The 12,019-nt window shown below is 40.7% G+C and overlaps 1 long non-coding RNA gene across 1 annotated transcript in view; it reads right to left on the bottom strand.

Annotated features, from left to right (window-relative positions):
- LOC131276715 (uncharacterized) overlaps positions 1–8,683 on the bottom strand; it is a 104,130-nt gene extending 95,447 nt beyond the window's left edge. Inside the window, exon 1 of the long non-coding RNA XR_009184120.2 lies at positions 8,558–8,683. This is a non-coding gene — a long non-coding RNA (uncharacterized lncRNA). The remainder of the gene's footprint in view (positions 1–8,557) is intronic.
- Between the last annotated feature and the right edge of the window lie 3,336 nt (positions 8,684–12,019).

The raw sequence follows: 12,019 nt of genomic DNA, 5'->3' as shown, positions 1-12,019 counted from the left end.
ACAACCCAATTAAAAATGGGCAAAGGACTTGAATAGATAATTCTCCAGAGGATATACCAATGACCAATAAGGACATGAAAAGATATTCAAAGACATTATACATTAGGGAAATGAAAATTAAAATGAGTGATACTATGATAGCCAATATTAAAAAAATGAAAGGAAAATAACAAGTGCTAGGATGTGAATAAATAAGAGTCCTCATACATTGCTGGTGGGAATGAAAAATTTTATAGCCACTCTGGAAACAGTGTAGCGCTTCCTCAAAAACTTAAAAGGATTACCATATGACCTACAACCCTACTCAGGTATATTCAAATTGAAAATAGAGACCCAAACAATTATTTGTACACCAACATCCGTACAAGCATTATTCACAACAGCCAAACAGTTGAAGCAACCCAAGTGTGTTCTATACCTATAACAGAACGTTATTCAGTCTTTGAAAATAATCAAGTTCTAATACATGCTAATACATGAATGAACCTGAAAACGTTATACTAAGTAAAATAAGATACACTCAAAAGGACAAATATTGTATGATTCCACTTATGAAATTTCTAGAATAAACAAATTCACAAAGACTTCTAAGCAGACTGAAGTTATTGGGTCAGGGGGAATGGAGTGCTATATATAGAGTTCATGTACAGGTGATGAAAAAGCTTTAGTATTGGACGGTAGTGATGGAAACACTATGTGTAAATGTAATTAATCCCACTGAATTACATGCATAAAAACGACTGAGGGAAGTGGATGTGGCTCAAGCAACTGGGTTCCCATCTACCATATAGGAGGTCCAGGGTTCAATACCCAGGGCCTCCTGGTGAAGGCAAGCTCACCTATGTGGTGAGCTGGCCTATGTAGAGTGCTGGCCTGAGCGGAGTGCTGGCCGACACAGAGTGCTGCCCCGTGCAGGAATGCTGGCCCATGCGGAGAGCTGGCACACCAAGATGATGCAACAAAAAGAGACACAGAGAAGAGACAATAAGAGATGCATCAGATCAGGAAGCTGAGGTGGCACAAGAGAATGATTGCCTCTCTCCCACTCGGGAAGGTCCCAGTACCTGTTCCCAGAGACGCCTAATGAGAATATAAGCAGATACAGAAGAACACACTGTGAATGGACACAGAGACCAGACAATACAGGGGAGGGGAATAGAGAAATAAATGAAGTAAAATAAATCGTAAAAAGGTGGTTGAAATGGCAAATTTTATGTTATTTAAATGTTATCTTAGTAATTCTTTAAAATCCTATATAATATATGAGAAATGCAATATTGGCGGAAACCGTCTTAGATGGAACAAAAAAGATACTGGCAATTTAGCTGAGTTTCAAAACGGGCAGGAGGAGTAACAGGACTCTCTCATTGAATCATAGTGTAGCACAGCACCACAGGACTATTTGCTGACCATTTTACACTAATACAAATTGTCTTTAACTACAAAGCTAGGAAATCTATTTCTTATTTCTTTGCTGCTCCTCTCCTTGGTCTCTTTCATCTACAATGGATGGTTGAGTAGGACGTCAGCCCATGTTTGTTAACCAACAGCTTCCATACACTCTAGCCCCTTCCTGGACCAAATCACATCAAGTTCCCTGAGCAAGGTGACAGTTTCTTTGCCTCCCAGCTCTCTTGGCAGACATGTTAGAGGAGCTTCGGGCTAACAGGGTAGATGAGGAGGCCATATCTAATGCCAAGATAAAGTCACCTGTTTTTCTCTAAGATAGATATGTTCCTTCCTTGGATTCATTCTTCTTCAATTGAGTACAGACATGAAAATATGACTATGTACACTACAGATGCTAGCTACCATTTTTGGGGAGGAGAAATTTTGGAGAGGGGACTCCTAATAAAACAAGCAGCCTCCGCTTATAAGCTGTAAGGTAAGGAGCCTTTTCCTCAGAAGTAATTTTTCTTCCTTGAATAAGACTTTTATAATTACCACCAAATGGACAGAAACAGCTCTACACTTATTATTCTGGCCTTTGACATACCACTATTGCTAAAATCACCAAAATCTGGTTTTCTAAAATCACCGAGACCTGAGCAAACACTAAACAGAATGAACTCTCACAGCATTTTCTTCTATGTAAATGCAGGTGCCTCAAGCGCAAGCAAAATCAGTACATATTATGGAAACACTCAGTTTTGAGGGGAAAAATTTTCAAATCCAGAGCATTTGTGTTGCCCAGGATTGAATTCAGTCCACCAAAATGGTAGAACATAAGGTAAATGCATGATCAGCATATGTGGATACATGGAGATTGAAATGATCTGAAAAATGTCAAGAAAACACTGGCAGTTTTGGAGATTTAGGTGAGATACAGAACAAATGGGAGGCACCAAGGGACACTGTCTTTGAATTTTAGTACCATTTGCAAACTGATTATTCCAAATTACTTTAGGTTGCCATTAACTACAAAACCAAGCTCTCTGATTCACAAATCTTTCATCCTACTGTCTTTGCTATTCTTCTTATAGTAAGAAGGATGGCCCAGCAGCAGCTTATACTGTACTTGTTAAACCACACTCTCCAAACACTCTACCCTATTGTCCAAGGCCAAAATACTCCCTGAGTAATTCATGGCTAAAACCACAATGTGCTTGGAGAAATGCTGTGTCCTCCTAGCTCCCAAGGAATAAATAATGGTGGAGCTTCCCAATGACAGAGAAGATGAGGTGGCACCATCTAATGCTGAGGTGGGGTCGCTATTCTTTTCTAAGTTAAATTTTACCTTTTTTCTTTCTTTCTCTTTCCATTGACTTCAGATAAGAATATCTAATCATGTGTCTTATATTTGATATAAACAATTTTGTAGGAGAGGTAAATGTTGAGTGGGGTCAACTTCAAATTGACCCCTTTTTTAAAAGGGCATCCAAAAAGGCAACAGCAGATTATTAACTACATGGTAAGGATCATTACCTCAGCAGCATTTGTTTCTCCACTGATTAATAATTTTGCAATCGCAAAGCAAAATGGACTTGAGAGATTTCTTTTCAAGCAAAGCATGTGCCCTTCCACAGATGTCCCTATACTTCCTTATTGGGCCTTTGACCTGACCACCATTTCCCATCTGTTCTTCTAAAGCACCAAGAGGAGGAGGCGGGGCAAGATGGCATCTGAGTGAGTGCACCTCATCATCTCTCCTACAAAGAAGCGGCTGAGTAGGGTTGGAGTCCTGCTGGACCGGGCTGTTTTGGGTGTTTGCAGGGCAGGAGGTGTCTGGATGTCGATTTGGTGTGACGGTGACAGAGGAGATTCTTGCAAGAGGTAGAATTTTGTGTCTCTTGCATGGAGGTCGGAGGTTGTGAGCAGGACCCTTCCCCCTGGGGCTGTCGGCCCAGCTGCAGCAATTCCTGAAGGCTTTGCTGTGCTGGGGAGTTCCCAAGCCCTGAGTGGGTGTTTCGGGGGCTTGCAGGGCGGGAGGTGTCCGGATGTCGATTTGATGAGACAGTGATGGAGGAGATTCTTCTGAGAGTTGGAATTTTGGGTTTCTGACATGGAGGTCAGAAGTTGTAGGTGGAAACCCACCGCCCCCCCCCAAACCAGGGCAGGCAGCCCGGATGCGGCGATCCCTGAAATTTTTGTTGTGCTGCAGTGCTCCAAAACCCTGAGCGGGCTGTTTCGGGGGCTTGCAGGGCAGGAGGTATCTGGATGTCGATTTGGTGAGAGAGTGACAGAAGAGATTATTGTGAGAGGTGGAATTTTGGGTTTCTGACATGGAGGTCAGAAGTTGTGGGCGGGACCCCTCCCCCTAGGGCTGGCGGCCCGGCTGCTACAATCCCTGAAGGCTTTGTTGCACCGTAGTGTTCCCAGGCCCCGTGTTAATAAGATGCGTGGCTCCCAGGTCTGTGTCCCCTAAACCCTGGTGGCCCACACTCCAGAGATTCACACACCGTGAGTCTACAATATCGCGCACCTTCCATCCCCGAACCCACCCGGCCCTGAGGTCCGTCGGAGGTCCTTGATTACGCTAGCCCTTGGCTTTTTTTTTTTTTCTCTCTCTCTCTCTTTCCTTGAACTTGGAGGAGTGTAGCAGCTGATTTGGGGAGAGTCTGGGAAGAAAACAGAGGCAAATCTGCTGAGGAAGCCCAATTTACCTAAACGTCCTGGAATAGGAAACTTCTTCTGGGAGAAGGTGGAGTCAGAAAATCAATTAGACCTCTCCTAGCACACCTAAGGGGGAGGGACTGTAGGAGGTGCTATTCAAGCTTCCAATAACATATTTCGGGTTTCTGGTGAGATGTAGGTGCTCTCATGGTGGAAATAAAGAGTCATAGCCTTCTGTGTTGAGTTGGTTCAACAAGGACCTACTTGAATCTCCTACAGGCAGCTTTCCTGCTGCCCTGGGAGAGAGAGAAGTTAGGAAAGGAGAAAGGGGGAAGGTCAGATCCCTAAGTGTATTATTTAACTGCAAAGAGGATTCCTAGCTTGAAATGTTGGTTTTTTGTTTTGTTTTTTTGTTGGCGTGGTTGCTATTATTGCATTGTCTCCTGGTCTTTTCTCCCATTTTATCCCCCAAGGTCCTTTCTCATTTATTTAGGTTTTTTTTTCTCTTTTTCTTGCTTGTTTCCCCTCCTTTTTCTTTGCCCCCCTTTTTCTCTTCTGTTTTCCTTCTATTTCTATTTTATTTTCTTTATATAATAGGTGCTGCTGGGAGCACTTCACACTTGATGTGTTTCCTCATCCTCCATTTCCTCTTTTCTGTGTGTATTGATTCTGGCCACCAGCACTATCCCCTTCCTCCCACATCTTTCTATCCTCCATCATCTACTGTTTCTCTTACATTCTACCTCCCTTTCTTTGGCCCACAAATTGACTTTTTATTTCTAATACCTCTGTTCTGTTCTCTGTCTCTTATCCACTCTTGATATTATTGTCTTTCTTTTCTCTTTCTCTCTCTCATGAAAACACTGGCCTTTTAATTCATACTATATTCCTCCCCATATTCAGTTGACTATCTCATTATGGGTACTCTACTTACTGCTATAACTCTACACAACTTATATAAGTCTAATATCCATTCTCCTAGGTCTCACATTGTTGCTCTGTTAACATTTACTACCAATACTACTTTATACATTTTCTTTTCTTATTCATTTTGCTTTCCCTGGCCCTAATATTTTCCTTCAAAGTGAACTTAGCCAGCAACAAGAAAATAGAGTAAGAAGAACAGAGTGACAAAGAGAAGACATAACACTTACATGGGAACAACAACTAATCAATCCCCAAGACTAGACGAAGAAGCTAAGGAACTGATTAAACCCATCAAGATAAAATGATGACCAGACAGCAACAAAAAACTACAAATCATACCAACACACAGGAAAACATGGCTGAATCCAATGAACAAACTAAAAACCAGGAAGAAGAGCAGAACATCAGACAAGTAATTAAAGATCTCAAAATATATATTAGAGACCAATTCAATGAAGTAAAAGAAGAGATTAACAATATGAAGAAAACACTTGGAGAGGAAATTGCAGACATAAGCAAAAAGATAACAGATATGATGTTGATGAACACCACAGTTCAAGAAATCAAAAATACACTCTCAGCAAATAGCAGCAGATTCGCAGAGGCAGAGGAGAGAATTAGCAACATGGAAGACAGCACATCTGAAATCAAACAGATAGTAGAACTGATCGATCAAAAGACAGAAAAAATCCAGCTAGGACTTACAGACCTGAATGACAATACAAAATGCACAAACATACATATTAAAGGCAACCCAGAAGGAGAAGAGAAGGGAAAGGGGACAGAAGGGGTGCTGGAGGAAATAATGGCTGAAAACTTCCCAAATCTACTGAGAGAGATGGATGCACATGTCCAGGAAGCACAACACACCCCAAACACCATAAATCCCAAGAGGCCCACCCTAAGACATATACTTGTCAAATTATCCAATGCTCAAGGCAAAGACAAAATTCTAAAAGAAGCAAGAGAAAAGAGAACCATCACATACAAGGGAAGCTCTATAAGATTAAGTGCTGATTTCTCATCTGAAACCATAGAGGCAAGAAGGCAGTGGTATGATATAGTCAAGGTACTAAAAGGAAAAATTTCCAACCAAGAATACTCTACCCAGCTAAGCTAGCAATCCAAAATGATGGAGAGTTCAAAATATTCACAGATAAACAGAAATTAAAAGAGTATGCCAAAAAGAACCCTGCCCTTCAGGAAATACTAAAGGGAGTTCTGCGGGAAGAAAGAAAAAAACAGGAGAGGCAGAGTTGGAGGAGAGTGTAAGAGCAAGAACAAAGACAGAAAGAGAAGGAAAAAACAAACAAAATATAACAAACACAAGTCCAAACAAAATATGGCTAACACAAATAATTCCTTGAAAGAAATAACACTGAATGTCAATGGATTAAACTCACCTGTCAAAAGATTCAGACTGGAAGACTGGATAAGGAAATATGACCCATTTATATGCTGTCTACATGAAACACATCTTAGACCTAGCGATTCATGGAGGCTGAAAGTGAATGGCTAGAAAACAATCTTACAAGAAAACAATAACCAAAAAAGGGCAGGGGTAGCTATATTAATATCAGACAAAATAGACTTTAAAGGCAAAACAATTGTGAGAGACAAAGGTGGATACTACATACTAGTGAAAGGGATAATCTTTCAAGAAGAACGAACAATCATAAATATTTATGCTCCTAACAAAGGTGCCTCCAAATATGTGAGGCAAACACTGGAAAAACTAAGTGAAAGAATAGATGCCTCTACAATTATAGTGGCAGACTTCAATACACTACTGTCAACTTTGGACAAAACATCTCAAAACAGAATCAATAAAGAAACAAAAACTCTGAACAGTTTATTAGAGGAGGTGGACCTAATAGACATATACAGATCATTACACCCGAATACAGCAGGATATACATTTTTCTCAAGAGCAAATGGATCATTCTCCAAGATAGACCTTATGCTGGGCCACAAAGAAAGGCTCAATGAATTCAGAAAGATCAAAATCATACCAAATAATATCTCTGACCACAGTGGAGTGAAGCTGGAAATCTACAAGGGCCAGAGGCCAAAAGAGGAAATCTCAAAATAAATTAATAACTACCTTGAAACTAATGAAAATGATAACACAACATACCGAAACTTATGGGATGCAGCAAAAGCAGTACTGAGAGGGAAATTTACAGCCATAAATTCATACATCAAAAAAGAAGAGCTAAAATTGGAGAACTAACTGCACATTTGGAGGACTTAGTAAAAAAACAAAAAAGTAACAGCACAGGAAGAAGAAAGAAAGAAAGAACAAAGATAAGAGCAGAACTAAATGAAATAGACAATAAGAAAGCACTTGAAAAGATAAACAAAACCAAGAGCTGGATCTTTGAGAAGATCAATAAAATTAACAAACTCTTAGCTAGATTAACAAAGAAAAAAAGAAAGAAAATGAAAATATACAAAATAAGAAATGAGAAAGGAGATATCACCACTGACCCCACAGAAATAAAGACTATCTTAAGAGGATACTTTTGAAAAACTATATTCCAAAAAAAATGACAATTCAGAGGAAATGGACAAATTCCTAGAAACACATAAGCTGCCTATATTGATGAAAGAAGAAATTGATGATCTCAACAATCACAAGTAAAGAGATAGAATCAGTCATAAAAAACCTCCCAACTAAGAAGAGCCAAGGGCCAGATGGTGTCACAGGTGAATTCTACAAAACATTCCAGAAAGAACTAACGCCAATCTTGCTGGAACTCTTCCAAAAAATCGAAACAGAAGGAACATTACCTAACTCATTCTATGATGCCAATATTACCATAGTGTCAATGCCAAAGAAAGATACCGCAAGAAAGGAAAATTACAGACCAATTTCTCTAATGAACCTAGACACAAAAATCCTCAACAAAATACTTGCTAACCATATCCAACAACACATTAAACAAATTATACACCTTGACCAAGTGGGATTCATTCCGGGTATGGAAGGATGGTTCAACATAAGAAAACCAATCAATATAATACACCATATAAACAGATTGAAGGAAAAAAATCACAGGATTATATCAACAGGTGCAGAAAAAGCATTTGACAAAATACAGCACCCTTTCTTGATAAAAACACTGCAAAAGATTGGAATACAAGGAAATTTTCTGAATATGATAAAAAGTATATATGAAAAATCCACAGCCAACATCGTTTACAGTGGTGAAATCTTAAAATCTTTCCCTCTAAGATCAGGAACAAGACAAGGATGACCACTATCATCTCTTCTATTTAACGTTGTCTTAGAAGTACTTGCTCAAGCACTGAGGCAAGAACCAGATATAAAAGGCATTCAGATTGGAAAGGAAGAAGTCAAAATTTCATTATTTGCCAATGACATGATCCTATACATAGGAAACCCTGAAAGGTCTACAACAAAGCATCTAGAATTCATAAATGAGCTTAGTAAAGTCACAGGTTATAAGATCACTGTGCAAAAATCAGTAGCATTTCCTCTTGAGCAGGCTCAGGAGGAAATCAAGAAACAAATACCGAGGGGTGGGGCAAGATGGTAGCTGAGTGACCTTACCTGATAATCTCTCCTGCAAAGAAGCAGCTGGGCAGCGTTGGAGGTTCTTCGGGACCAAGCTGTTTCGGGATTTTCGCAGGACAGGAGGTGTCTGGACATCGATTTGGTGGGAAGGTAAGACAGAAAATTCATCTATAAAATATAATTGAGACTCTATTACATGGAGGTGGGAGCTGCATGTGGGAAGCTCCCTCCTGGGGTGGGTGGAGCCGCAGCACCTGCGCTGCGTAGGCAATTTCTGGAGGCTCTGTGGTACTGGGGAATTCATAAGCCCAGAGTGGGCTATTGGGGGGTTAACAGGACAGGAGGCCTTTGCAGACCGATCTGGGGAGACAAACGGGAGTTTTATTGTGAAGCAGGGAATTTTTGATGGCGGACACAAAAAATAGTGCTTACGCCTAGAGCCCCGCCCCCCCAAGCCCAGCTGCCGATTTGCAGCAGACTTAAATTGCTAGCAATAAAGAGACGGCACCAGGAGGCTGTTACAGGTTCTGGCAGGGTGGGAGACGTCTGGAAGCCGATTAGGGGAGTATTTTGTGAAGTGTGGGAATTTCGGTTTTGGACTCTGTTACTGGTGTTTCCGGCTGGAGCCCCACCCCCGGGCCTGCCTACTGAACTGCACCATTAAATTGACTGCAGTGCAGAGGCTCCCCCAGGTGGCTGTTCCAGGGGCTTACAGGGTGGGAGGTGTCCTGAAGCCGAATTGGTGATACATACACAGAATAGACCCCAGTGAGTGAGTGAATTGCGGGGTTCAGATACATAAGATAGAGTTTGTGGATGTGACCTCATCCATCGGGCTGGCACCTAGCTGCGGAGATCCCTGAAGGCTGTGTTGCACTGCGGTGCTCCCAGGCTCCCTGTTAACCAGATTTGAGGTTGCCAGGTCTGAGTCCCCTAAACCCTGGTGGCCCACACCCCAGAGACTCACACTTCTTGAGTCTTCAATATCTCAGACTTTTGATCCCTGAATCCATCACGCCCTGAGGTCCATCTAAGGTCCTTGAATGTCCTAGCCCTCAACGTCTGCATTTTTTCTTTTTTGTTTTGTTTTGTTTTCATTTTTATTTTATTTTATTTTTTTTTCATGTCCTGATTGCTAACATTGCATTATTCGCCTAGTCTTTTCTCCCAGCGTATCCCCCAAAGTCTTTTTTTGTTTGTTTTTATTTCAGTAATTTAGGGTTTTTTTTTATTGTTATTGTTCTTGTTACTGTTGTGGTTCTTCTATATCTTTTTTTTCTTTTCCCTACTTGTTCACCGCCCTTTAACCACCCCCATTTTCTTCATTCCTTTCTTCTCTTTTTTTTTTTCTTCTCTCTCTTGTCCCTCATTTTCTTCTTATTTTATTTTATCTTAATTATACAATAGGTGCTGCAGGGAACACCTCACATTTCCTGGGTTTCCTCATCCTCTACTGACTCATTTCTGTGTGAATTGATTTTGGCTACCTACACAATCTCCTTTCCCCTACATCTTAATATCCCCCATCATCTACTGTCTCTCCTATATTCCACCTCCCTTTCTTTGATCCCCAAATCGTCTAACTCTTAATTTCTAACACCTTTGTTTTGTTTTATGTCTTTTATCCACTCTTGAAACTACTGCCTTTCTTTTCTCTTTCCCTCTCTCACGAAAACAATAGCTTTTTAATTCATACCATATTCCTCCCATATTCAGTCGACTACCTCATTATAGGTACTATACCTATACTCTACACAACTTACATGAATCTAATATCCATCCTCCCAGATCTCATATTGTTGCTCTGTTAACATTTATCACCAATATTACTTTACACTTTTTTCTTGCTTACACAATTGCTTTTCCCTGGCCTGAATACTTTCCTTTAAAGTGAACTAAACCAGCAATAAGAAATTAGAAGAAGAGGAACAAAGTGACAAAGAGAAGATATAATACTTATGCAAAAACAACAGCTAACTAATCCCCAAGACTAGACAAAGAAGCTAAGGAACTGATTAAACCTGTCAAGATAAAATGATAACCAGACAGCAACAAAAATCTACAAACCACACCAGTAATCAGGAAAACATGGCTGAATCCAATCAACAAACTAAAAATCAGGAAGGGGAGCAGAACTTCACACAAGCAATGAAAGATCTCAGAACATTTATCACCGACAAATTTAATGAAGTAAAGTAAGAGGTTAACAACATGAAGACAACACTTGGAGGGGAAATTGCAGACATATGCAAAAAGATAACAGATATGATGGGAATGAACACCACAGTTCAAGAAATCAAAAATACACTTGCAGGAAACAGCAGCAGAATAGAAGAGGCAGAGCAGAGAATTAGTGATGTGGAAGACAGTACAATGGAAATCAAACAGCTAGTAGAAATGGTCGATAAAAAGAAAAAATCCAGCTAGGACTTAGGGACCTGAATGATAATGCAAAACGCTGAAACATACGTATTATAGGCATACCAGAAGGAGAAGAGAAGAGAAAGGGGTCAGAAAGAGTGTTGCAGGAAATAATGGCTGAAAACTTCCCAAATCTACTGAAAGAGACAGATGTACATATCCAAGAAGCACAGCGCACCCCAATTGTCATAAATCCCAACAGGCCCACCCCAAGACATATACTTGTCGAATTATCCAATGCTCAAGACAAAGAGAAAATTCCAAAAGCAGCAAGAGAACAGAAAACCATCACATACAAGGGAAGCTCCATAAGATTAAGTGCTGATTTCTCATCTGAAACCATGGAGGCAAGAAGGCAGTGGTATGATATAATCAAGGAACTAAAAGAAAAAAATTTCCAACCAAGAATACTCTATCCAAGGAAACGGACTTTGGCCCAGTGGTTAGGGCGTCCGTCTACCATATGGGAGGCCCGCGGTTCAAACCCCGGGCCTCCTTGACCTGTGTGGAGCTGGCCATGCGCAGTGCTGATGCACGCAAGGAGTGCCGTGCCATGCAAGGGTGTCCCCCGTGTGGGGGAGCCCCACGTGCAAGGAGTGCGCCCGTGAGGAAAGCTGCCCAGCGTGAAAAGAAAGAGCAGCCTGCCCAGGAATGGCATCGCCCACACTTCCCGTGCCGCTGACAACAACAGAAGCAGACAAAGAAACAAGACGCAGCAAATAGACACCAAGAACAGACAACCAGGGGAGGGGGGGAAATTAAATAAATAAATCTTTAAAAAAAAAAAAAGAATACTCTATGCAGCTAAACTAGTATTCAGTACTGATGGGGAGTTCAAAATATTCACAGATAAACAGAAACTGAAAGAGTATGCCAACAAGAAACCAACCTTTCAAGAAATTCTAAAGGGAGTTCTGCAGGAAGAAAGGAAAAATCAGAACAGACAGAGTTGGAGGAGAGTGTAAGAGCAACAAAAAAGACAAAAAGAGAAGGGGAAAAAAAAACAAGCAAAATATGACAAACACAAGTCCAATCAAAATACGGGTAACATAAATAATTCCTTGAAAGTAATAACAC

The sequence above is a fragment of the Dasypus novemcinctus genome, chromosome 30 (assembly GCF_030445035.2).
Source record: "Dasypus novemcinctus isolate mDasNov1 chromosome 30, mDasNov1.1.hap2, whole genome shotgun sequence".
NCBI classification, from domain to species: Eukaryota; Metazoa; Chordata; class Mammalia; order Cingulata; family Dasypodidae; genus Dasypus; species Dasypus novemcinctus.
The sequence above is the reverse complement of the archived record's forward strand: the minus strand, read 5'-3'. Positions and strand labels throughout refer to the sequence as shown.